This window comes from Protopterus annectens, chromosome 7.part1 (assembly GCF_019279795.1).
Source record: "Protopterus annectens isolate FY-2018-M chromosome 7.part1, PAN1.0, whole genome shotgun sequence".
Taxonomy (NCBI): domain Eukaryota; kingdom Metazoa; phylum Chordata; order Ceratodontiformes; family Protopteridae; genus Protopterus; species Protopterus annectens.
This window is the reverse complement of record NC_056740.1, coordinates 411541551-411569059: the sequence shown is the minus strand read 5'-3', so window position 1 is coordinate 411569059 and position 27509 is coordinate 411541551.

The following is a 27509-nucleotide window of genomic DNA, read 5'->3' as shown; positions in this document are numbered from 1 at the left end:
TACAGGTGGAATTCTTCTAACTCTTGGTCATAGTTAGGCACCCAGTGTATAAACAGAGGAAATGTCAAACAGGTATAAAGCCAGTATGCCAGCTGTCACATCTATGCCATGTTTTATTAGGTTGAAACACTTTCCTTGTAAATTCTGGGACTACGTGCAGACATATGACTTCCTGATGGATTTGTCTGATAATGCCAGACATGTCCAATATTTGAGTTCTAGTAACAAAGAAGCATTTTTATCAATTGCATAAACAGGCTCACCTTTTCAGCTCTGACACCAGTAGGATTCCAGGGGAAGCTGGGGTATGCAGGGCAACTATGTCATGAGGGCTGTTCAGCAGGGGCATGCAGGGCAACTATGTCATGAGCGCTGTTCAGCTGGGATATGCAGGGCAACTGTCATGAGAGCTATTCCAATGAATGGACAGACCCCCTCTAATTCATCTTGCAATCCAAAATCAGCTTCTTTACTCTCAGTCTCTGTGAATGAATGCCTCTCAACTGAAAATAATTTTACTGAATGTCAAGATTTTTGCCTTGCGGGGGTGGTTGTTTTACAAAGGGTATAATTATGCAATTTTCTGCACTGAGTTTTAGGCCATGGTTCTGGCACCAGTAATTTGACTTTATCTTTGTCAGACCTTCCTGAAGGATATTTACCTCTTTCGGGGAATCAGTGATTATACCGAGCTTGCAGACAACAGCAAATTTGGTCAGCCAATGGCCCTACAGTTTGTTGCTATCTTGCAAATCATTGAGAATAGAAGTCACTAAATAATAACCATTTGAATTTAAGATTTCATATCTTTCAGAAAAAGTATAGTAGTGCAAAAACAGATTTTCTATCAACGTTCTAAGTTGATAAAAGCAATATTTAAAAGCTGTCCCTGACTTTGGGACCCTGTCCCCACCTTATTTCTTGATTTGTTCAGAATTCTTGTGCTAAGAAGTTGAGAGTCATGTGAAACCCCTGGCAAACAAAAGCTGGAAATGAAGACTCAGAAAAAGAACAGACATATGTCAGGATGTTGTTCTGTAACAAAGAGAGAGAGAGAGAGAGAGAGAGAGGAGAGAGAGAGAGAGAGAGAGAGAGAGAGAGAGATCTGAGAACTGTATGCAGGAACATACCTTCCCACCATCCCAGATGAAGTAGTCAATGTTGCCATGACACTCAGTGCTCCTGTCTCTCCTGTTTCCTAGTAAACAGGAAGAAATCAATCCTTATGTTGCACAGCACACAGATATATGTACACTCCCAAGAAGAAAGGACTTTCTAAGTGTTTAAGTGCATAAGAAGAAAAGAGATGTGGTAGCATTCTTCCTAGTCCATCGAAAAATGTGCTGAGAAATAATAATAATCCTCATATAATGCTTATGTTCAATCAGACCAATGTAATACAATATCTTGGAAGTATACCCAAAGCAAATCATGTACATATATGTACAATGTCAAGTGCATGTATTCCCAGGCTTATGCATTACATACACCATACCAGAATACCAAATACTAACCTGAGAGGGAGGTACCACACTCCAACCACTGTCAAAGTGGGAGTATATTGGTAGTGTAAGTTGCATGCAAGTGTGCAAGTATAGATATCCTGGTTTCACAAAGGTAAAGAATGTAACCATCATCACTGTAATGCATAGTAGCATGATTCTTTTACTATATATTTGGACATGTGGCCTGGAGCATTGTATAAGGGACATAACAAACAGGAAGCATGGTGTTTCTATAGGTGCAGTGCTTACCATTTTACATGTATAGTTGCCCACTGTTTTTCCAAGAGGTAGGTGCTCTCTGCAGTTTCCTGCATGAGCACCATCCTGCTGCCTCTGTCCTTCTACATAACACCTTTCACATGTCCAACACATGATCATATGCACTCATACCATGTCTGTCCTATCTTGTTCAGTCTCTACTGAGAAAACAACCACGTATATATTTTCCCTGTCATCTACCTCACCTCACTCTGCTTTCTTCTGTAGGGGGTTTCTATGGACAAACTTTTACTTACCTGATGTCTCTGTCTTTGTACTACCTGCCCTGACTCAATGTGTAATCCGACCAAGGCCAGCTGTTACAAGAAAAGTACATCATGGCCTGAACATATTTATTTTTTTTTTCCTCTTTTCTTTTTTTAACATGTATTTGTTAAAATTTGTTTTTCTGAAGATACACCACATATTTCTGTTGACTACTGTTACCCCCACCTTATTATATTCCTAGTTATTCAGTCAACATTGATAAAACATACCTAGATTCTTTTCCTGCTCAGTTACCAACAGTTCAGCTCAGCTTTGCTGGCAATTCACACTAGAATCATTGCATATCTACCACAGCATGGCTCATTTGTTTGAAATGAGTCTCAATAATCACCTTTTACCATTCCTCCACTTGAGACAGACTTTAAAAATTCATGCCTAGACTCTCCTCCACCCACCATATTGTCCACTTATGGGCATAAATTTGTGGCTTTATTAAAACATCAGATTCTTTTCTCTGCCCCCTAAGACATAACTGAAATAAACCAAAAATCCTAAACCTTGGACTGACTGACCACAATGTTAAAATATACTGACTTAATTTGTTGTTCTTTGCACTGTGCCTTCTCAGCAAAGCCTTCTGTCCTGTCACTGTACCAGTCTGACTCCTTACGTATGATCCTACTTTCATCCACTCCATTCACTTTTATCTGTTGTGCATAACTGTATTAAAAGCCTAGCTGAATTCTAGGTTCATAGATCAGTACTAGGCTAAGTGTCTTTGTGGACCATTTTAAGTCTAACCAATTACCCCATGTGAGAATCAAACTCTGCACCTTATGTCTATAAGGTAAACACCTTACCCATTATGCCAACTATATCAACCTCTACTCCTTTTATCATGTTCTCCTGTGATACAGTCATAATCTTTATCAGGCCCTACCTTGTAAATGTTTCATCTCCCAAGCCCCTGTTTACACTTATTAAAGGTATCAGAACTTGTCAGAGATTTGGGATGCACGGCTAAGCTTAAAAAGGTCCTTGTGGTCATTAGCCGAGTAAACATCTTTGAGCCTATGAATCAGATTTGACTGACAGAACGTTATCGCCAGGAATCCGTGTTGGTGTTCTGTAGTTTAGTGTCTCCTAGGAAAAAATCCAAGGTCTGTCTCAGGAGTTTCATCATGGCAATTCCTGTTGTTACTGATATGTTAATATGCATGTAATCCCCTAGATGTTCCTGCAACCTACCCCAACAATGGTACCATGAAGTGCCCAGCTTTTGCGCACTCCTTTAATCTCACACACCGTGGCACATATCCTAAGTCCAACCCTATCAACTAATTTACAGCCATCATGAGTTGTGGTTTCTCCTACTCTCTGACCTCACAGTTGATGGTCAGCATTGCTCAGACTTGATGATTCCTTCTTCCACCCTGTCCTTCCCTCTTTTTATACTTTATCTTTTTGTGTGTAAGAGCATTTTCAATTTTCCATCTGATGCACATCTCTACGCCCTTGACTCAAAAACAAAACAACATTCCTCTAGCGGTCCAATGATTCTTTGGGGGTTCAGAAGTGAATTTTCTGGCAGTAGGGTAGTGAACCTTTACCTTCATGCCTATTCCTTTCTGTTGTAACTTTCAGAGCAGAAGAAAATGGCTTAACATACAAGCCTAGCCAAAATATCCTAATTTTACCCAATATAACTGGACCTCCTAAGCCAGAGATCTGAGGACAATCTGACCAAAATCCAAGGTAACCTGCAAATTCTACTGAAAAATATTTGTATCACCTTCGTTGCACTTATGTTTGCATAGGACATGCTGTTTACTCCCTGTATTTTCACCTGTTTCTCTCTTAGACAGGGACAGCTGGTGCTGATCTTAAATTCACGCACAAACATAGACTTGGTCCATAAGTAAATAAGGGTACAACATGGCTAGGCTTGTAGAAGCCTTAAGGCCAACTCCTATAATCCTCTAATCCTATATGGCCCCTAGGGTTAAGAGGATAGCATGGGTTTGTGTTTATACCTTGAGTATCTTACAGAATGCCTCTGTTCATAAGGGACATAGGCACTACCCCAGGTGTGAATTTGCAATTCCCTATGCATTGATCCAAACTGCATTTGAAGAGGGCCAGGGAAGGGCTTTGCTTAATTTGATAAGGAAGCTTATTCTAAAGAAGGAAGCAATCTCTGAGACACATATCTGTCTCTCCAGCATGTTTTGTTTGGGTCATAGACTAAGTTAAGATCCCTAGATCAGGTGACCTTTGTGCTGTGTGACTTTCGCACGTGTATTAACTCCTTCAGGGTCGGATCTGTGAGTGCCATGTATGTCAGGCATAGGTCACCTCCTGATAGTCAGTAGGAGATAGAGTAAAGGGATAGGGCTTTTACTCTTTCTGCATAGGACATTTTGTTTACTCACTATATTTTTTGTGAGGAACATCTGAGGTTGCGCCAATTGCATAGGACATATTGTTTACTCCCTATATTTTTTTTTGTGAGGAACATCTGAGATCACTCCACCTGCTATAAGCACCTAGTCAAATACATGCCAAATGATGCATTGTACTCAATTATTTGTCTAAAGAGGGATGAGTACGGCTGGACTATAATTTCCTTGGATCTGGATGCCATCCCTTTACTTATAAGTTGTGTCACATAGAAGGACTTCCCCACCACTGTGGACACAAGAAAATCAAATTTCAGGGTACTATCTAACTGTGTACCTGGTTCTCTCACCTCTTGAGTCTGCTCTTAGGGGTGTTCATTTGATATAATTTGCAGGGGTATTTGACTTCCCAAAGGGTATGATAATGCATTTTTTCCCTGGCAAAGCAGGGTGACAAGTATTGGACATGTTAAGAAAGACAGCAGTAGCTAAGCCAATTGTTAAAGCTGATAATTTCCTGCCAGTATGTGGCATCATCCTTGGGGATGTACAAATGCTGCTCAGTGATAGGCTCGTACCTGCTGGTATTGTGGCATCACCCTTGGAGATGGTAGAATGCTGCTCAATGTCAGGCTTGTACCTGCTGGTATTGTGGCATCAACCTTGGAGATGCTAGGATGCTGCTCAATGTCAGGCTTGTACCTGCTGGTATTGTGGCATCAACCTTGGAGATGGTAGGATGCTGCTCAGTGTCAGGCATGTACCTGCTGGTATTGTGGCATCACTCTTGGAGATGGTAGGATGCTACTCAGTGCCAGGCTCATACCTGTTGGCATTGTGACATCATTCTTGGAGATGGTAGGATACTGCTCAGTGCTAGGCTCATACCTGCTGGTACTGTGGCATCATCCTTGGAGATGATAGAATGCTGCTCAGTGCCAGGCTTTTACGTGCTGGTATTGTGGCATCATACTTGCTGGTAATGTGGCATCATCCTTGGAGATGGTAGGATGCTGCTCAGTGCTAGGCTCGTACCTGCTGGTATTGTGGCATCATCCTTGAAGATGGTAGAATGCTGCTCAATGTGAGTCTCGTACCTGCTGGTATTGTGGCATCATCCTTGGAGATGCTAGGATGCTGCTCAATGTCAGGCTCGTACCTGCTGGTATTGTGGTATCACCCTTGGAGATGCTAGGATGCTGCTCAATGTCAGGCTTGTACCTGCTGGTATTGTGGCATCAACCTTGGAGATGCTAGGATGCTGCTCAATGTCAGGCTTGTACCTGCTGGTATTGTGGCATCAACCTTGGAGATGGTAGGATGCTGCTCAGTGTCAGGCATGTACCTGCTGGTATTGTGGCATCACTCTTGGAGATGGTAGGATGCTGCTCAGTGCTAGGTTCATACCTGCTGGTGTTGTGGCATCATTCTTGGAGATGGTAGGATGCTACTCAGTGCCAGGCTCATACCTGTTGGCATTGTGACATCATTCTTGGAGATGGTAGGATACTGCTCAGTGCTAGGCTCATACCTGCTGGTACTGTGGCATCATCCTTGGAGATGATAGAATGCTGCTCAGTGCCAGGCTTTTACGTGCTGGTATTGTGGCATCATACTTGCTGGTAATGTGGCATCATCCTTGGAGATGGTAGGATGCTGCTCAGTGCTAGGCTCGTACCTGCTGGTATTGTGGCATCATCCTTGAAGATGGTAGAATGCTGCTCAATGTGAGTCTCGTACCTGCTGGTATTGTGGCATCATCCTTGGAGATGGTAGGATGCTGCCCAGTGCCATAATCATACCTGCTGGCATTGTGGCATCATCCTTGGAGATGGTAGGATGCTGCTCAATGTGAGGCTTGTACCTGCTGGTATTGTGGAATCATCCTTGGAGATGGTAGGATGCTGCTCAGTGCTAGGTTCATACCTGCTGGTATTGTGGCATCATTCTTGGAGATGGTAGGATGCTGTTCAGTGCCAGGCTCATACCTGCTGGTATTGTGGCATCATCCTTGAAGATGGTAGGATCCTGCTCAGTGCTAGGCTCGTACCTGCTGGTATTGTGACATCATCCTTGGAGATGGTAGGATACTGCTCAGTGCTAGGCTCATACCTGCTGGTACTGTGGCATCATCCTTGGAGATGGCAGAATGCTGCTCAATGCTTGGCTAACACCTGCCTGTGACATGTATTCAGAGAACTCAATCATATCATGCTTCATATAGTCCAAGGAGGTGCATCTCAGGTCATTCAAGCCCACACAGACTATGACTGAGTCATACTGGTGCATAGAGGCAAGTGACCTGAGTGCTTGCATGATCTGGTATGTCCTGGCTCCTGACAGGCAACTAACTGTAACCTTCTCCTTAGCCAACCTGGTAAGAGAGACATCTGTGTGTCTCACAATGGAGTCTTCTATGACCAGAATATTGGGTTGTGGAGTGTTTCACCTTATGGGCTTGGCAGTTGAGACACAATGAGATGTGGCTTTATATGTTGTGATGTGATTTGCCTTGTTTGTGCGTATGCAGAGTTTCTGAGGATGGTGACTGAGAGGAATTTGAGGTTTGGGTAAGTCCAATATATGTGGGTCTATGTCTGTAGTCCTTTGTGGGTGCATTGAGTGATGTGTGTCAGTTACTGACAACCTGTCTTTTGCTTTTTATGTCTGTATGTGACAGTCTAATCTCTAGTGCCAATGTGTAACTACTATATCTCTCACATACTGTATTTGTCTGTTCAAGAATTAAGTGGTTGTCAGTGTACATAAGGCAATTGTTACATTGTGTCAGGTTGCCCATGTCCACCAAGCTGGATGCAGAGATAGCAGGAAAGTGCCCATCCATGGGTGCAAGTCTTAATGTGTACTTGCAAGGGATAGGAGTGCCAGGTGTTTGTAACTGGACAAGGCAAGGGTGTAATCTGCAGTTAACCTAGCCAGCGATGCTGTTTAGTGCCCATACCAGATGCTCTCTTTGCAATGATAGTCCTGAGTGCTATAATAACATAAGGTAGTCCAAAATCGTCCAAACTAAATGTATAAATGCTTCTCTCAACGCAAACTAGTTGCCCTGTGAGTAATGTGGGACTGAGGTAAAGTTCTGAGGTGAATCTTACAGGGAAATTTAAACTTCTGGTGATTGCATTCATACAAGGCACCAGTAAATGTCACTGCCCAAAGAGCTGCTTTGAGCAAATGCAGCCTTATGTACGATCAAAAAAGCAAGTTTACAGTAACTATGCCCTAAGATCAATCAGGTAAGCACACAATGAGATTTCCACCAGCAATTCCCAGCTCAAATAGGTGAATTCAGCCCTCTCCTTCCACGATAGTGCAGACTTTGACCCTCTTAATGTAAAATGGCCAGTTTGGAGCCCAAGCGTTAAGGCACCAGAAACAGCTGCCTAATACTAAGAAACACTAGATTCAATGTATTTCAGTGCAGAACAGTAACCCTTACAGTACTTTGAGATTCAGCTTGCAAATAAAATAATAAATACACAGCAAATGTTCACAGTATAATGAAAATAAGTAATGAAAGTGCAAAATGATGCTTAATTTCATTTGTCTTGCCAAGGATGGCTTCAGATATTAATAAATCTCACAAAGTGTCTGTTGTCGCTCCCAAGTAATGAGCAGCTCTGGATAAATGACCCAAGACTCGTGCAAATGCAAGGCTTATATACAATCTAAAATGGCAAGTTTTACACTAACTATGCCCTAAGTCCAATCAGGTGAGCTTTCCACTAGCAATTCCCAGTTGAGATAGGTGAAATTATCCCTCTCCTGCTAGAAAACTGCAGACTTTGAGCCTCTTAATGTAAAATGACTGGTTTAGTGCTCAAGTGTTAAAGAACCACAAACAGATGCCTATTAATAACTAAGAAGCACTAGATACAATGTATTTTAATGCAGAACAGCAGCAGACTTAGAGATCTAGTTTTGACAAAAATGGAATTTAAACTGCTTCCACTACATTGTAAATGAAGACTTCTGTCCACGGGAACAGGATTGCGCCCCTTCTACTTTTCTGCCACTAAAACTAAAGGAAAACAGAAGAGTTAAGTGAACAGTGACTTTTTTTTGGGGGGGGGCATTTTAAAGGATAACAGATACTGACTACAACTCAGGCTTGAGTGCCTACTCAGTGTTCATTGTGACTTGTTCTTCATTGTTAACCTAGTCAAGTACTATTTACGAACTTGTACTCAACAAGGATTCAGCTCATTGGTTTAAACTCACTGTTTTTTTTCAAATGGAGAATCATTGCTGATGAGGTTTCAGTTGGTGAGCCAGCGTGAAAGGTCTCTTTGTGGTTTTTTGAGTTTTTTCCACACTTGTGTGAGTGTGCATTTTGTACACGTACATAAGATGTACAGGATCGTCAGGGAACTTTCCCCTTTGAACACTGCATATTTTATTTTATTTTTTCCATTTGATTGAAGTTTATTGTGCAGTTGGAACTTTACCCTGTAGTTAATTTGGGAAAACATAGTAGATGCATTCTTCCCTTACATAGTTGCTAATTTCCTGCTGAGTTCAGTTATGCACAGCACAACAATGCTTGTCCAGTCACATTTCCTTGGCTGCAGTATCAGTTGACCTTCAGGGGAATATAGAATTCAGGGATTCACCATTCCAGCCTGGAAGTACCACAGAGTTTAAGAGGAACAGATAAACTTTCCTTGATAGAGCTTGAGGATTCTGTTTTCCACCACTTGGCACTGAAAGTGATTAGTTTGAAAATGAAATGACACCACTCCAGACTAAGCCGCGATGGTGCAGCAGTAGTGTTGTTGCCTCACAGCAATAGGTTCTCCTGTTCAATTCTCAGCTGGAACGTCTTCTGCGTGGAGTCTGTATGTCCTCCCTGCAGTCGAGTGGTGTTTAAAAGACATGTGTAAATGGGCGTGCCTTCGTTGAAGTTTGGGCATCAAGCTGGCACCTCGGCACTGTAAAAATCTACTGCCAATCATAAGTGGACCGGAGTTCCGCTGCGGTGACCCCTAACCAGAAAAAGCTGAAAGAAGAAGAACAACAACTCCAGACTAACCTTTATTATTATTATTTTAATTGCAATACATTTCATTGGAAGGAGAGGTGTGAAAATCCCTTAATTCCTTTAACAAGTAATATGGTATATTTAGCATTAACTGGAAAGATCACAAAAGTAAACAGATGTCATTTAAATGTGACAGTTTATTCAAAACAAAATTGGTTAGCAGAGTCCTCAGGCATTGTGTTTAGTTACTGTTAATGAAAGGAATGATCTATAAACGAAGTTACCAGGGCATAGTCCTTAATCTCCTGTAAGCACTTCCTTCTCCAACAGTGAGTATCTCACTGCATATTTTACAAGAATATATTGAAAGGAGATTTGCTGAAACTAGTACTTCTGAGTAGGAACAAATACAATGAAAAACATATAAAAGGACATACTTAGGTTTTACAAACAGTAACAAGTATTTCCCTTTTGTCTGACTTGCAGTATCCTTAAGAGTTATTATACATACATGGCAAGGGCTGGTCTTGGGGACCGGGACAGCTTTTATTAATTTTAATATATATATATATATATATATATATATATATATATATATATATATATATATATATATATATGGTTTACTATCATAAATTTGAAAATCAGAACAAAACGTGTCTGAATTTTCTAATTTATACATCGGAAATGAACATTTCCGTATTTCCCTAATGTCGAAAACAGCTGTGTATTGTCGGAAATGTCGCTCGCGACATTTCTGACAATACACAGCACTCCCACCCATCCCGTAACTCCCTACCTAACTAGCCTAAACACACAGTTATGCAGGGGAGCAAGGGGGCTGCACCCCCCACCCCCCCCCAACTTAATATTCCAACTCCGAGATCGCACTACAGTGAGGAAAGGGATGTATTTCCCTAACTGCACTGTACCGCGATCCCCTTACATGAGCAAACGTTATAATTGCGAATGCACAGTCCATTCGCAATGGTAACGTTCGCTCACATCACCTGCCGAACTATGAAGTATTCGAACATCTGTTGTCTGAATACTTCATAGCCGTGCAATTGCACGTCGGCATTGTGATAGTAAACCTAAATATATATATATATATATTTTTTTTTTTTGTACTGTCAACCATTATTTAAAAGAAAAAGAAGAAAACCTTTGCAGTACTGCTTTTCTGGAACCAGTCGTGTATGTTATTCTGTTCACAACCATTTGGCATAACCAAGTTTATTTTCTGAAATGCAGTTCTACTAGACATTGATAAGAGAACAGAAATGATATTCTTTTTGGGTAGCTAGACTATTTTACATGAAAGATACTACAGAACATGTTAACTGTGTGTCTGCATAGAAACAAGGCCCCTCCAATCCTTCACTCCAGTAATTTCTTGAAGTTAAGGTGTGCATGGTTTATTGTTTTGCTGATGTCACAACTACTCAGAACAGATACAGACCTCAAAGCATTAGGTTTCAGTTTTCTGTACTTCAGTTGCTGATTAAATGTTATCATGATTTTTGCAATCTGCAAAGGAAAGATGATTCAATAATAAAGCAAGGCAGATAGAACAGAATTTCTCTTGAATTGCCATTAGGCAAGTTTATTATCAGTATGTTGTGACTGCGTTTATCACATTATTTAAATAAAAAAGTATACCCCTAACTATATATTAAACTCAATTCTTTAGAAAGAAAGTGAGAAACAGAAGTTAAATTATACTGAAAAAAGGAGAGAGTTATGGTAAGTACTAAATAAATATATTGGAAGTAAAAGTACTGAATGAATATGGGACATACACTTCTTTCCTCCTTTAAAGAAAATATATCATGTCTAAGGCATTACATTTTCATATCCTGAGTTTTGGTTTTATGTAAAGAATAGTGAAGAAGAAGTGCATTTCATTTCCAGTCTTGAAGTAACCTGCTGACCACAAATTCATTTGTTTTTAATACACACTTTGCTAAAGTAAAGGCCAAAGGGCACCCCTGTTAATTACTGCTAGCAGAAAGCTTAAATCAGGAAACAATCCTGATAGCATGCCAGATTGTTGAATCACTGGTCCTTTCTGTAGGGGGGGGTTATACCTCTTTTCCTTCAAATACAGATGTCTTCTCTCCTTCATCTAGTTCATCCTCTAAAAAAGGGTAACTTGCAAAACAATTTTCAGCTGCCAGGATAATGGTATTTTTTTCTCTTCTTCAGGAGTTATCTTAATTTCTTTATCCTTGGAATCTTGTCTCTAGATATTTGTTTATTAGTCACCCTCTTCAACATTCTTCTTCTCACACTGTAAGCCGTCTCAGGGGCAGTACAGCTGCTATGGGGTTTTCTTCATTCAGAAGCTGCTGGAAATACTCCTTCCATCTGCCTTTGATGTCCTGTGGACTGGTGGACAGGTTGTTGCTGGTGTACCTTATGAAGGGTGTCTGCCTGTCTTCTTTATCCTTCTGTCTTTGCCTTGCAACCTGATAGAGTTTTTTTGTGCCATCTGCTGAATCCCTTTCCAGAAGCTGGTAGAGGGACTCTTATGACTTTTTCTTGGGTCTATATTAAATTCTCGAAAGCTGACAATGTTGAATCTGATATTGTCGACCCGAGAATAATGAAAGTGCAGAAAACTGAATGGGTAAACGGAAATTTCCGTAAGGGGAGATTTCTGTTTACTGCAATGTAGTGCGGTCTCAGAGTTTTTAAGTAGCAGAGGGTGGGAGGTGCAGGGGGGCTTGACCCCCCTGCCTACACTCTTCAGTTTTTTTTTGTTTCTTTTTTTTTGTTTTTTTACGAACATTCGATATTTTAACAGTTCGACCACTAAAGGTCGACATTTAGTGGTTCAAACTGTTAAATGTTCAATGTTCTAATATAGACCCATTTTTCTTTGCTATAGCAACAGCTTTCTTAGCTTCTTTGTTAGGCATCCAGTATTCCTTCTTAGCCTGCTCTATCTTCTCTATCTCTCAATTTTTTCCCTGCATCCCTTCTTTCTTTTGATGACATCCTGCCCCTCTGCACTCCACTACCAGCTTTCCTTAAGTACCTTTGTCCCATACGTGGATCGGCCACATACCTGTTCTATAGTCCTCACACATGTTGTTTTAAGATGCTGCCATTCTTCTTCAACTTCACCTATTTTCTGTTCTTCCTGAGGCTCTGAACCCCTGAGCATTTCATAAATTTTTTGTCCTTTCTCTTCAGTTAACTTGCAAGTCTTCAGCCTAGTCTCTGTTGACCTTACAGTCTTCTCTGACCATTGGTTGCAGCTGATTGTAGCAACCAGTTGTTTATGCTGCGTGCCAACTGTTTCACTGGGGATGACTTTGCAATCACTGATTCAACCCCAATGCTCTTTCCTTACTAGGAGGAAGTCTGCCTGAGTTGCTTGTTGGACACTCTTGTATGTGATCCTGTGACTATATCTTTTGCCAAGCCCTGTGTTGGTCATCATCAATCCATTAGCTAGAATGGTCTCTCCTTTTTTATTCCTGTTGCCTCACCCATGCAGGCCCAAGGTGATCGATAAATGAATATGCAGAGTAGTAGTGAGTATGGTGGGAGATAAGCAGTTCAGATTCAGATTAGAATGTGATATAACTGATCCAGTGTTTATAGTGAGAGAGATAGTTAAGAAGAAGCTAGAAATTAGGAAAAAGTCCAGCTGAGCATTCCTAGATTTAGAGAAACCATATGACAAAGTCCCAAGAAAGTGGATTTGTGCTGTACTGCAATGGTTTGAAATCCTAGAAACACTGGTAGAATTAGTGCAGGCTATGTAATAACACAAGTTTCAGCAGTGTTCAGACTCACAGAAGTGCTTGTGGTGGTAATGGGTGCACACCAGATTCAGCTCTGAGGCCACTGCTATTCATATGGGTGATGGAGTACATTAGCAAACACTTTGGAGTGGACAGATCAACAAAGCTACTGTATGCATATGATATGAAATTACAGGCAGAGTCTGAGCAAGAACTTCAGCAGCTGATAGGGGGATGGAATGCAAAACCGAAGGCACATGGGATTAAACTGTACAGATAAGACAGCAAATGGAGGAAATCAGAAGAAGAGGAAAACTGAGGCAGAAGGGAAATAGTGGAACACGTTAAGAGCTTCAAATATCTGGGAGGGGTGGTCGAGGAGAAAGGAAGTTTGAATGAGGAGGTCAAAGTTAGAATCAGAGGGGTTGCAGCCAACTGGCACAGAGTATTAGGGATAGTGTGTGATAGAGGAATGCCAAAGAAGGTGAAAAGTAAGGTGTGCAAAACAGTGGTGCGAACAATTCATTGTATAGTATAGATACTTGGTTAGTGAAGGCAGAGCAGGTGAGAAAGTTAGAGGTGATAGAGATGAAGTGCCTGAGATGGGTGGTGGGATGCACACTGTGGGACAGGTAAAGAAAGAAAAGACGACATCAGAGCAGAAGAACAAGCAGCACCAATTGCAGTGGCTATCAGAGATAACAGATTACGGTGGTTCAGACACGTGCAGGAAAGCAGAAGGCAATCTGGAGCAGTAGATTTGAGACAGACAGTAAGAAAGCAAGAGGAAATGAGGGCATCCAGCAAAGAGATCAATTGGTTGTATGAGAGAAGATATGGGACTAACAGGTACGACTGTTGAAGAAGGTAGGAAAGTGACAATGAATAAAGAGAGAGAGAGAGATGGTGACAGTTGATGCAACACCCCAACCCCATGTAGAAAATGGGAAAAATTAAGTTGCTGCTTCTGTTTCAGACTGTCTTGCTAGTTTGGTATAGACTGGTGAAGTTTAAGTGTCTGTTCAAGTGCCTTTCTCTTTTCCTTTACTATGTAAATGTATTTGTTTCTTCCTCACTTTCTGCACGTTCTTCAATTCATGCATTGTTAACGATGGTCACTTCCCTGCCAGTCTGCACTCTGACTTATTTTATTTCTTTAGCTACTGGAGTCTTGTGGCAAAACTCAGTATCAGACTTACTCTACCCAGAACTAAATCTTACTTCCTTTTGTTTATTCTAGTCCTTCACTTCTTTTTTCATTCCTGGAGCTATATATTTCTGGTTATATATCTAGACGAGCTTTCCCAAATATTTCCAATGGTGCTTTAAGTTGTAAAAAGTCTTTGCCAACTATCCCATTATGTGTTAACTTAGGTACTATTGCTACCATATAAAATGTTTTGCCCAAAATAGTTTTTATTTCTACCTGTGTAATTGGGTACTCCATTTTGTTTCCATCTACACATATTACTTTGATTTCCTGTTTATTACTTATTTCATGCTTAAAAACATATTGTGTCTAACTAATGTAATCATTCTCTCAGAGCCCAAGAATGCCTGCATTGCTTTCCCTTTACCATAATAGTACAATAAACAAGTTTAGCAAAAACACAGTAACAAAATGTGGACTCTACAGTTCTAGCAGTTAAACGTTCAGCATTATCACATCCCATATGCATGCTTTCAGATGCAGCTTGTTGACTTGCATTAACAATTTTTATAGATACAGTGTCGCTATTATTATTGGTGCGGTATTTTGGTGTAGACTTTTTCTAGAATTGGGTTTACATTTCAGTTAACAGCTGACGTTCTACTAAAACAGATAGTTGTTCAGAAGTCATTCAATAACTCTTGAAGACCCATTTTCTTATGTTGCTGGGGAGTGTTCTTTTAAATTTATGTACAATAAATATTTGAGGAGTTTGATTAACATTCACATGAATGTCTAGCCACAGTTTCAAAATATGTATTAAATGAGTCATCTGTGACCTTACTGATGTGTCCATACTGAATGTGCAGTTGTAACATTTACGTCACTGTGCCTGAGGTGAATTCTCAGCCTTAGCCGTTATTTCCTTTTGTTTTAAATCTGAGATAGCTGTGTGCATCAACGATATTAACATTTACATATACTTTTAGTGAGCCCATGCTTAGATGTGACGACAGTATTCTGCTCCACTCAGCTTGGGGCCAGTTTACTCTAGCTTCATATCTCCCAAAAGCCATCAAATAAGCTTCCACATTGTCTTCTCTTCTGAGTTTTTCAAAGGTGTACTGTTTTGAGAGATCCAATGAAGTGGATGTTTGACTTATTATAGTGAATATTTTTTGTTGAAGGTTGAGAATGTATTGGCAGTTCTTTGCTGAGGGGCTGTAATACAGTTCACTAAAGTCTCAGTTATTTTTTCCATTCTGCACAGCACTTACAGTTTCTGTGCACAGAATGTGAGAGGAGTAGGTAACCCAGGTCACTTTAATGGTCATAAATTCCCTCTTACAGTAGTAGCATAGAGAAAAGATCAGTTGGCATAATGGTTAAGGTCTTTGCCTCCCATAAACTAGGTGCAAAGTTTGAACCTGACATCTGTCCAGTATCTGTTTGGAGTTTGTATGTTCTCCTTATATCACTCTGGGGTTTCTCCCATCTTTTAAAACCATGCTGCATGTTTCCATCTTAAACTCACCAATGAATGGCTGTGTGGACACAGCACAGACTCTACATGGTGCCTTATAAGGGCAAGAGTTGTATAGACCAACTGCTTTTGGCATCTACTGTGGTGCGCAGTATCCTGAAGATAAGAGATCATGGGTCACAGACTGCATGCTGTGACAGGCCTAGCCACTCGATGGTGCAAAATATGGCTCTAAGGTATTTGGCCATGTTGACTAACATCAGTAAATGGGCAAGGGTATTTGCCAGGGATTCAGGATTCAACCTATGCCAGGGACTCATATTAACAATGGAAGGGGTGTATGTGCCCCTACTGGGAATATGTGTGCCTGTCATAAAGCCCGGAAACCCTGGGTCAATAAGTGTTGCCCAGCCTGTTGAGCAAAAGCTTGACACAAAACCAATCAACCTTCCAAACATGACCTGAGAATTGCTACACTCAGTTTAGGTTCACTAACAGGACACAGCCTGCAAGTGGGTGACATGATGGTACGGAAGAGGCTGAACATCCTATATATATATATATATATATATATATATATATATATATATATGTGTGTGTGTGTGTGTGTGTGTGTGTGTGTGTATCGAAGAGACAAGATGGAAGGGCAGTGCAGCAAAGCCTCTTAGCTTAGGTTCCAGAGTCTAATATGCAGGAGTAGGACAGGCTAGAAATGGTGTGGTAGTTGCGATGAGATAGAGGCTTCAGAAGGCAGTGAGACTCATGGCAATCAGACTCCAGTATAATGATAGGGCAGTAGTCCTAATCTCAGCCTATGCCCCATAACAAGGTTGTGATAGTGTGGAAAGAATGCATTCATACAGCAGTTATAGAACTTACTAGATAAAGCAGGACAGCTTGAATTGGTATTGATATGGGTGATTTGAATATTGGGACACACAGAACAGGGTATGAGGACTGCCTTGGTCCACATGGGTAAGACAACAGGAATAAATAAGGAGAGACCATTCTAGAGTTGTGTCTGGCAAATGGCTTGATAGTAATTAACACATTATTCAGAAAAAGGGACAGTCACAAGATAACTTACAAGAGTGGCCAACATGCAAGTCACTGGGGTAGAATCAATGATTGCAAAGTCATTCTCCAGTGAAGCAGTCAGCCCACAGCATTAACCTCATTGCCGCAACCAGCTACAAACAGTGTTCAGAGACTAATACCTCAGGAAGAGGAGGAATAGGTGGAGTTGAAGAAGAATGGCAGCATCTCAAAACAGCATGTGTGAGGACCAGAGAACAGATATGTGGCTGAGCCAGGTATGGAAATAAATTTCATAAGGAAAGCTGGTGGTGAAATAAAGAAGTCCAGGAAGTCATCAAAAGAAAAAAAAGGAGTGCAGGAAAAAGTGGGAGATAGAAAAGATTGACCAGACTAGGAAGGAATACTGGTTGGCTAACAAATAGGCTAAGAAAGGAATTGCAGTAGCAAAGACTGTGGCTTCTGGAAAGTGACTCAGTACGTGGCACAAAGACACTATATCAGGTTGCAAGTCCTTACCCCACTTTCCATAGCTTTTTTCTTATCTGGATCTTCTCTCAGGTTTTTCCCCTTGCCTAGCTGTGAATCTTTGTGCATTGTTCTGCTGCTCCTATCCCTCTCTTATCACACCCTCTAGCTCCATTATACCTCTCCTAGTTTTATTTTGGTCCCTTTTGCCTCTAACCTGCTGTACCTAACTCTACTTACCTCTAGAGGCCTTCTCTCTACCTGGAACCTGCTACTCTCTGATTGTCTCTCTGCAGAATCTTCATCTACCTGCTGTAGCCCACTCCGTTCACCCTGCGGGCTCACTCTGCTCCCCTACCCTACCCCCAATTCCCACCCACCCCCAGTACTGCTAACTTTATAACTGCATAATCACACCCCCTGCTCCTCAACTACCTATCACTACCTACTTCCAATTAACACCCCCATATCCACCCATCCCCTTACTGCTAGCTTTATACCTGCATAACCACACCCCTGCTCCTTAACTACCTATCACAACCTACTTCCATTTAACACCCCCTATTTCCTACAAGAATAATTCCCAACCAATACTCAGTAACCTTACACCCTCCATACCTAACCTTACTATTACCTGCTGTACTTACCAATTTAACCTACCTTCCTCTTACATTTGTAACCTCTATAACACTCTTGCTTCAATCCTCCTACAACTCTCTCTTCCACATTCTTCCATCTCTAATTTTATCTAGTTATTCCAACTACACTTAATTTACTCTTATATTCCTAATTTCTGTAACAACTCATACTAAATTTCACCTCTAAGCTCACCACCACCTGCTACTCTCTTTTCCTCCTCCTGCTACCTCTATTATCACCTGTTACTTTACACCTTACACTCCTACACAATACTAGGCACCTTCTTTCACCTCACACCACCCTTACCCATTCAACCCGATGGCCTCTAAATACAACTCTACTTACACATACCTCCTACTCCTACCCAGCATTCTAGCTGCCCTTACTCTAGCATTCTCACTAACCTTCTTTGAACACTATTCTCTACTAAAACACCACCACCACTACCAACAAACCATTACATTCTCACATATAAATTCCCTAAAACACATTAACATAATGTCTGCATCTAGCTATACCCTTCCAAAGTACCACAGATCTACCCATATCACTTACCTCCTTGACAAGAAACCCCCATACAACTACTTCAGATTCATAAAACTAATACAAAACCCCCTACAACATCATCTCTTAGATGGTGATATCCATCCTAACCCTGGTCCACATACAACACTCCCCAGTGACCCTCATAACCAAAAACCCTACACCACCCCCACCCTAACAAGGCCATCTAACTCCCTTATGATAGCTCACCTTAACATCCGTAGCATCAACAATAAAATATCCCATCTTCATGCACTTCTAGATGTCCACAACTTTGATATCCTCTGCATTACTGAAACTTGGCTTAGACCTTCAAACAAAGATCAGGAAATTACCCCCCCAGGATATAACATCCTGAGAAAAGACTGGACTACCAAAAAAGGTGGGGGAGTAGCCATTTTTTATAAATCAGAACTCCAACTATCAACCTTCAATGTGCTACTTCCTACAAACCCCACAGCAGAAACCCTTTCAGCCAAACTTCAAATCAATAACCATAAATCCATCTACATAATCTGTTCCTACCTTCCCCCAGGAAACAATATCAGTATTCTGAAAAAATATACTTAGTAGCCTATCTATACACCTACCCCAGGAAACCATTGTCTTAGGTGACTTTAATATAGACTGGTCTACCTGTAGGTCCCCAAATCACATTAACCACATAAATCTTTTTGGTTTCTCACGAATGATAACCACCCCTACGAGAATCCACAAACAAAGTGGTAAGGAAACCTTACTTGACTGGATTCTCATAAACAATCATCCTACTACTTATAAGCCAGGAACCCTTCCTGATGACATCAGTGACCATGCTCTTACCTATATAATTAAACAAAAACTTCATAGGCCCAATCCTACTATTTTTAAAACCTCCCGCTCAAAAAAAAACTTTCACCCTGAGAACTCCCAAACAGAACTGAAGGCTTGTGACTGGCCACCACTGCTTCATCTTCCACTTGATGAAGCAGTTACCTACTTTAATACTAAATTCCTTCAGATCCTAGACTTCCATGCCCCCCATCGCTCATCCAGAATAAAGACCAAAACTGCCCCTTGGCTCACAAAACAAACAAGGCAAAAAATCCTCCTAAGAAATAAAATCTGGGCCAAGTGGAGAGCCTCTAAAAGCCCTTCTGACCACCTTTACTTTAAACAATTAAGAAATGCTACAAAAAAAGACATCGTACTAGATAAAAGAAACTTTTACATTCACCTCCAACAAGCCCACAAACAAAAAACACAAAATTTCTGGTCAGCTATGAACAAACTACTTCATCTAGGTCACACCAAGTCTCCCACCCTATCAGGGATCACCCAAAATAACCCTAAACTAATAGTTGATTCCTTTAATAACTACTTTATTGAAGCCATACAAACTCTAGCAAATTCTTTACCACCCACCAGCTCCCTCCCACCTAATACCACATCAAACTCTATTCCTTCTTTTCACATACAACCAATTCCTACATCCCTCATTTGTAACCTCCTTCTAAAACTCAAGCCATGCACCCCTCTGCTGACTGTATACCAGCAGAATACCTGCAAATTGCAGCTAAAGTTATAGCCTACCCTGTTTCTATCCTTATAATATATCCTATATAATATAACTATTTCAGAAAGTAAAATCCCCCTTATATGGAAGGTATCTCACATCATTCCTTTACACAAAGGTGGGATATCAACTGACATTTCCAACTTTAGACCTATCGCCTTACTCTCTCCTATAGCTAAAATAATGGAAAAATGTATCCACCAACAACTACTTCACCATCTTCTCCACAACAATTTGCTTGCCAACTGCCAACATGGTTTCAGACCATCCCATAGTACCTCAACTGCCCTGCCCTTCTGACTGTATAAACAAAAATCGTAACAATAACTCGCTTTCCTCCGCTTTGTTTATCAACCTTTCAAAAGCCTTCGATATGGTCAACCATAATCTGCTTTTAGAGGTATTAAAAGCCCATTCACTGGACGCACAGGCATTACTCTGGTTTAAATCCTATTTAGACAACAGTCATCAAGCAGTCCTTTGGGATAATATGCTGTCAACTCCCCTCCCCATAAACCTTGGAGTACCTCAAGGCTCTATCCTAGGCCCTCTTCTCTTTTCAATGTTTATTAATGACCTAAATACTAAAATTCCTCAAGCCACCTGCATCCAGTATGCCGACAATTCTACTTTAATCTGCTCTGCTAGGTCCCGAACCACACTCCAGACCCTCACCCAGTCTGTATTTCATACTGTTGAAAATTGGTTCATGCAACACTGCCTCCTCCTGAATGCAAAAAAAACAAAATTATTACTTTTTACTCCCACTCTAAAATCACCACAATTTCACTTCACTATAACCTCTAACAATGGAACCACCATATCCCCTGATACCACAACCCATCTCCTAGGCATAACCATTGACAACAACCTTAGCTATGACAATCATATCAACACTACCATAAAATCTGTCAACAAAAAACTGAGTTCCCTGTATAGAATCAAACCCTCCTTACACCTACAGCCAGAACCACTATAGCCCAAACTCATTTGATCTCTACCCTGCTTTATGCTTCTGCCATTTATACTAACCTTTCCAAAAGCAACCTTAACAAACTTGCCACTAGCTATAATAACATAGCCAGATTTGCTACCGGCAGCCCTTTTAGAACACACCACTTTCTCAAACTCAAACAATTGGGATGGTTAGAACTGCAGCACCAACTACTCTATCATCAACTTACTATAACCCAAAATATACTTTTCCACCCTAATAATATCACAATCCTCAATAATCTGTCTACCCCTTACAAAAACCTTAGTACTCTTTGCTCAGCCAATAAGCTTCTAGTTTCCACTATTACATCTAAAAACAAAGCTGGAGACTCTCTTTTTGCTAACACAGTTGGCAAGGCCTGGAACCAGCTTCCAAGTGAACTTTCTGCGCTCTCTTCCACACATCTTTTTAAAAAACATCTCAAAGAACATTTTAAAACTCACTGGCTCTGCCCCTGCACTAACCCTGACTGATCTCTCCACCTTTACACATTCCTGCTATCCCTTTTATTTCTCTTCTCCAGGGTACTTTACTGCTAATTATTCTATGGCCTTTCTGCTGTACTATGTTGTCCTACAAAAAAAAAAAAATCACACTTTTTCATTTATTGTAAATTTGTTCTTGATCATCCTCTTTTGCAAATATCACAAATAATGGTATTATCTGTATATGTTGATAGCTTTTCTATATTATTATTGTATAATAATGTCTTTACCTGTCTGCTTGGAGCTTTTCTCCCCAGGCCTCTACTGAAAATGGACATGTATCCAGTTAGACTAGCCCGGTCAACAAATGTAAATAAATAAAATAAATAAATAATAAAGGCAAAGATGGAAAGAAAAAGAAGAAAGTGAAATGCCCTTCGTAAGGGATACCGGCAACAACCAGCTTACCAGTCTGCAGGACGTCAAAGGCAGATGGAAGGAATACTTCTAGCAGCTTCTGAATGAAGAAGACCTCACAGAAGCTGTACTGCCCCAGAAACAGCCTACAGTGAGAGACGAAGAGGAGCACACATTAGAAGAAGTAAGAACAGCACTTAGGAAAATGAAGTCAGGGAAAGCAGCAGGCTCAGATGAGGTCACTGCAGATATGGTAAAGATGTTCATTTAGATAGGGGGACGATGGATCCTGAGGGTACTCATAGCAGTGTGGAGAGAAACGTGCATCATGGACGAATGGAGAGTAAGCATACTCATGCCAGTGTACAAGAACAAAGGGGACAGCCAAAACTGAGGGCAGTGTAGAGGCATCAAACTCCTGTTACACTGCATGAAAGTTCTGGAGAGGGTGATTGATAAGTGGATATACAGAGTAGTAGAAAGCAAGACAGGAGATGAGCAGTTAAGATTCAGATCAGTAGCCCATTGCTGTTCATACTGGTGATGGACTACATTAGCAAACAGGTCAGACGGGTCAGATCAACAAAGTTGGTGTTTGTAGATGATGTGGCATTACAAGCAAATTCTGAGCAAGAATTTCAGCAAACGATAGGGGAATGGAATGCAAAGCTGAAGACACACGGGATGAAACTAAGTACAGATGAGACCATGGTAATGGCAGCAAACTGGGAAAATCTGAATATGCTGAAAACTGAGGTAGAAGGGAAGATAGTGGTGATGGAAAGGAAGTGCCTGGGAAAAATGTTAGGATGCACATTGTGGGACAGATGAAGAAATATGGACATAAGAGCAGAAGCCAAAGTAGCTCCATTTGCAGAGAATATCAAAGAGAACAGATTCTGGTGGTTTGGACTCGTGCAGAAAAGCAGAAGACAATCTGGTGAAGATTTGGGACAGACGGGAAGAAGGTAAGAGGAAACAAGGGTATCCAGCAATGAGGTGGACGGATTGTGTGAGAGAAGACCTGTGACATTCAGGCATGAGTGGCGAAGAAGGCAGGAGTGTGTCATTGAATAGAGAGAGATGGTGACAGTTAACATGACACTCTGACCCCATGTAGAAAATGGGGGTTGTTGATGATGAAAGGTAACAGTGCATTCATTCAGTGCAGTCCGCAATCATTTCTGGGGTGGAGAACAACTCAGATATAGCACTTGCTTTCAGATAACAATGTATTGTGTTTGTTGAAACAAAAAACAATCTCTGATACCAGTTTTTCAGTTGCTAGATGAGATTTATTTGCAAGGATGAACTGAAATGACTTTCATACAAAAACTATGGGGAGTAACAGAAAAAAGCAGTCACACATGCTGCTAGTTTGTTTAAGAAGATATTTTTCTAGCAATTTATCTCATCAGTGCAAGTCCACAAAATCCATTCTGCATATAAAAGTTAACATGGATTCTTTATAAACTTCACATCAAAATAGATTCTTCTCATTCAACATAATTTCCATATCCTTTCTTGCTGATTACAGGGTTTTGTTTTCAAAAGTTGGCCAGTAAGGTAATCAGTACTTACAGATCCCCTTCTTCGGTACAGTTTACCATAAAGGCTGAAGTAATTCCATTAATGTTTCTTTTGCTGAACAACAGGCGCTAGCCCTTTTTCATGTTGCAAGCACAGCTTCCCGATTCCTGTCACTGTTCATATTTAATTCCCAGGATGCCCCTCTTCAGAACCCTCTCTAGACCCACAAAAGAGGAATCTGACTCAAGAAGTGGCCATGATATACTTCTAGATTCAGCTGCTTCTTTTTTACAATATCTTTTAAGAATTTTCTAAAAAAAAACCTCAGTTAGATATATAAAAAGTAAAAACAACTGCTTATTATTATTTGTCATAGAAAGTTGCCTCTTTCTTGTTTGCTGTCTCCTTCAAACTTAGAAACTCTTAATTTCTGGTAAAGCCAGGCTTAAACTTTGTATAAATTACTAATATAAGCAGTGTGCATACAGGCCTTATTTCCATTTGTAGCTATTTATATAGATAGATCGATTTATACACCACATATTATGGCATGTTACTTGGAATGTTATTTATGGGACATCTAACCTGGACCATTACGTATGACATTTGACCTGGAACGTTATGTAGTACAGTATGGAAATGCATATGCATTACAGGCAACAGAGGGCATGGTGTTCCTACAGGTGCAGTGCTACTGTTTGCCATGGAAAATTACCGTTGTTTTTTTTTTTCTTTTTACAGGGCATCGGTGCTCATTACAATCTGCTGCTTGTGCACCAACCTGCCCTAACATCCTTCCTCTGTATGACACCACATGCCCCACACATGACCATGTGTACTCAGTCATGCTCATTCTGTTTCACTTGGTGTCTGCTGATAAAAAGTTTCCTATTCTATACTATTCTCTGACCATTATGTTTCCTTTCATCCACGTCACGTCACAGTTGTACCAGGTTTTCCCTAGTTTAGGTGCATCAATCTGATAGCGCTGTATTTGTACTGCTTTCCTAAATGTGCACAGTGCCATGTGTGATCTGATCAGGGAAAGGTATTGAGAGAAAAGTACCAACAGTCTGATTTTGTTCTCTGTTTTTTTTTCCACCTGATGATACAACCATGTTTTCTGTTGACTTCTGTCACCATCATCTCAATGCCAGAACTAGATTATTTTCCTGCTCAGCAGATAGTTTATTTATTTATTTATAGTGTTTGCTGACCAGGGTAGCATGACTGGGCTGGGGATGTCCCTTTTCAACAGAGGCCTGGAGAGTAAAGCTCCATTTACAAAATACACAGTTTTATGCAATAACAAAAAGGTAAAGCTTAAAGTTACAACATGGACATACAATAAGTGAAAGGCAGCTATATTAGAGCAAATCTACAATCAGTAAAATGTATGGTCATTTCATACCAGTGCATAACAAACTGGCATACAGAATGAGGTAAGGCAGCTATATTAGAGCAACTCTACAATCAGTAAAATGTATGGTCATTTCAAACCAGTGCATAACAAATTGCTATACAGAATGAGGTAAGGCAGCTATAGTAGAGCAAATCTACAATCAGTAAAATGTATGGTCATTTCATACCAGTGCATAACAAACTGGCATACAGAATGAGGTAAGGCAGCTATAGTAGAGCAAATCTACAATCAGTAAAATGTATGGTCATTTCAAACCAGTGCATAACAAATTGGTATACAGAGTGAGGTTAAAATGTAATTTGCCATTTTATATGTACGGGCAGGGGAAATGAGAGATGAGGTATAGGAGCTAACATTAAAAAGCAGCCAGAAGGTGAGGAGTACATGAATAGTGTGGCTATTTGTTAGCTGATTCAGAAATAAAGGAAGTTGTAGGGAGGTTGGGGTAGCTGTAGAAGGTAATGGATATGAGCTGGAATTTTGGTGGATGAAAAATGTGTCATGGGGTGAGTAGACATAATAAAAGTAGCAGTAAGGGCAAATGGGTAGAAGACACCGGGAGATTTATATTGAGAAATTGTCTTTGCCTTCGTCTAAAAAGAATTTTAGTGGCCACCATTTATACCCCAGGTGACAAGACTTCAAAAATATCTATACATAGATTACCCCTACCCACTATACTGTCCATGACTGAACATGACTCTCTGACCCCGTGAAACAGTGGATTCTTCTCTATGTCCTGTAAGGTATACCTAGTTATTTTTATTTTTATTTTTATTTATTTATTTGTATTTGTTTATCAGGATAGTACACTGATCTGCATGAATAGGATCACATAGAAATGAATAAAACATATTTACAGATGGGTCTACGTCTAATAATCAAAAGTCCACTTACCCGAAGATGGCTTTACTAAGACAATAACAATCACATGTTAATTTACTGAACAATCACACTACCAAATTTTTTCACAGGGTAAGTATGCACTGGGCCAACATGGAATGAGGTATGCCCCCCCACACCTCCCACAAACACCCTAACTAAATATACCAACTCCAGGATTGCACTACAGTAGGGAAAAGGGCAAATTTCACCATGATGGCCAAGTGCATACTTACCCTGTAAGGTGGTGGTATTTTTCTTTGAGGCTACAGCTACTATGGATAGTACATATTCAAGTTGAGATAATAGTATGCCTTTTCCTATGACATGTTTGGCTAGCTTGTACATAAAAGGAGAGAGATTATTTACCCAAAACAGTAGTGTGTTGATCTTTTTGCATGTGTCTTGTGTTTTCAATGTGTAGTTGAAAGTCAAGGGATAGCTCTAGGCAAATGTAAAGGTATTTGAAGGATGCAGTAGTTCCTATGGTGATATTGATAACATCTTTAATATTAAGGAAGCTGGGTGCTTTGGCTATTCTTTGGTTGGTTCCCAATAGTATTGCTTTTGTTTTTCAAGGACTGAGTATATGTTTCTAGCCTATTAACCACTGGTTGAGAGTTTGAAGGTCATCTTGAAGATGATTTTGTACAACAGAGTAGGATTTGTTTGACCTGTAGATGACCATGTCACCTCCATAAAGACTTAGAGGTATCCGCGGGTGATCCAATTGATCCAGTGGGAGTTTGCTGATAAATATGGAAAAGAGCAGAGAGGCAAAAGTGGAACCCTGGGGACTCCTTTCATAAGAGGGGCTGTTTCAGGGGTAATGGTGTCTATTGTCACCTTGAAGGCTCTATTGGTGAGGAAATCTACAACCCAATGTTTTGCATCATTACTAATGCCTATATGAGTTAATTTGTCAAATAGTAGGTTAGGGTCAATTAGATCAAAGGCTTTTGTTAGGTTAATAAAAACAGCTCCTGTCAGGTTACCTGTGTTCATATTCAATAGGATGTTATCTGTGAGTGCTATTATGGTGCTGTGTCCAGACAAGAGTCCTTGTTGCTTTCTGGATAGAAGATGAAATTGATGTAACTAAGCAATAATTTGGTTGTAGATAATTTTTTCTAGTATTTTGCCTGACGTGGAAAGTACTGAGATAGGACGGAGTTGTGAAGCACTGGCTGGCTTGAGTAGTTTTGGAATAGGAGTGTCTATTGGTGTTTTCCATATATGAGGCATCAACTTAATAGTTAAGCAGAGGCTGTACATATGAGTGAGAGGATGGGATATGAAGTCCTTGCAAAGGTGAAAGAATCAAGGCGCTGGGTTATCTGAGCCTGGGGGAGTATCTATTTCTATGGGATATGAAGTCCTTGCAAAGGTGAATGAATCAAGGCGCTAGGTCATCTGAGCCTGGGGGAGTATCTATTTCTATGGGATATGAAGTCCTTGCAAAGGTGAAAGAATCAAGGCGCTAGGTCATCTGAAGCCTGGGGGAGTATCTATTTCAAGGCGCTAGGTCATCTGAGCCTGGGGGAGTATCTATTTCAAGGCGCTAGGTCATCTGAGCCTGGGGGAGTATCTATTTCAAGGCGCTAGGTCATCTGAGCCTGGGGGAGTATCTATTTCAAGGCGCTAGGTCATCTGAGCCTGGGGGAATATCTATTTCAAGGCGCTAGGTCATCTGAGCCTGGGGGAGTATCTATTTCAAAGCGCTAGGTCATCTGAGCCTGGGGGAGTATCTATTTCAAGGCGCTAGGTCATCTGAGCCTGGGGGAGTATCTATTCCAAGGCACTAGGTCATCT